This window comes from Myotis davidii, unplaced genomic scaffold (genome assembly GCF_000327345.1).
Source record: "Myotis davidii unplaced genomic scaffold, ASM32734v1 scaffold443, whole genome shotgun sequence".
Taxonomy (NCBI): Eukaryota; Metazoa; Chordata; class Mammalia; order Chiroptera; family Vespertilionidae; genus Myotis; species Myotis davidii.
Genome location: NW_006294062.1, coordinates 1,090,520 through 1,091,208, shown reverse-complemented (window position 1 = coordinate 1,091,208; position 689 = coordinate 1,090,520).

Sequence of the window (689 nt, the reverse complement as noted above, 5' to 3'; positions counted from 1 at the left end):
CCTGCAGAGTGTGCCGCCCAAGGAAAAAGGAGCAAATCTAGATACTTATGTAAATTTTGTTTGGTCCCTCTTCACAGAGGAAAATGTTTTACGCAGTACCATACGTTAAAAAAGTACTAGGAACTTTCATTGTTTAATTGTTTCTGTAAATGAAAATGTTATAATTATTGAAAAACAACACCTAAAGTGCATTATGATGATTTAAATAACGTGCAGTTTGCCCAGAAACGTGCGGTCCCTGGCGCATGTCTTAGAGATTTCTATGCGGCACGCAACGTGTTAAGTTGAGAATACAGCTGTCACTGAAGATTAGGAATAATCCTTGAGCAAGAAGAATGCAAAGCCTGTGTTTTGAGAGTATAAGAGCCTAAGTGGACGTAAGCTGTGTATACTCTGTGGGAGGCGGGGGGTGGGGGGGCTTTGCCAGCAGCTCAAGGCAGGAAAAGAAATCGGGTCTAAACCAAAGAATTGGAACGACACACCTGCATTTAAGTTTTGAACTGGCCCCCGACCAGGGACTGAGTTCTAGGACAAGGGACTGAGTTATGAGGAACAGGCCAGAGTTCAGGGGAATTAAAAAGTGGTCAGGTGAAAGGAGGCTCCAAGGCGTGCAGAGAGTAAGCTTAAAAAACAAAAGTAAGAAAATAAGTTAAGCTTAAAAAGCAAAAGTAAGATAAGAAGGCCAAAAA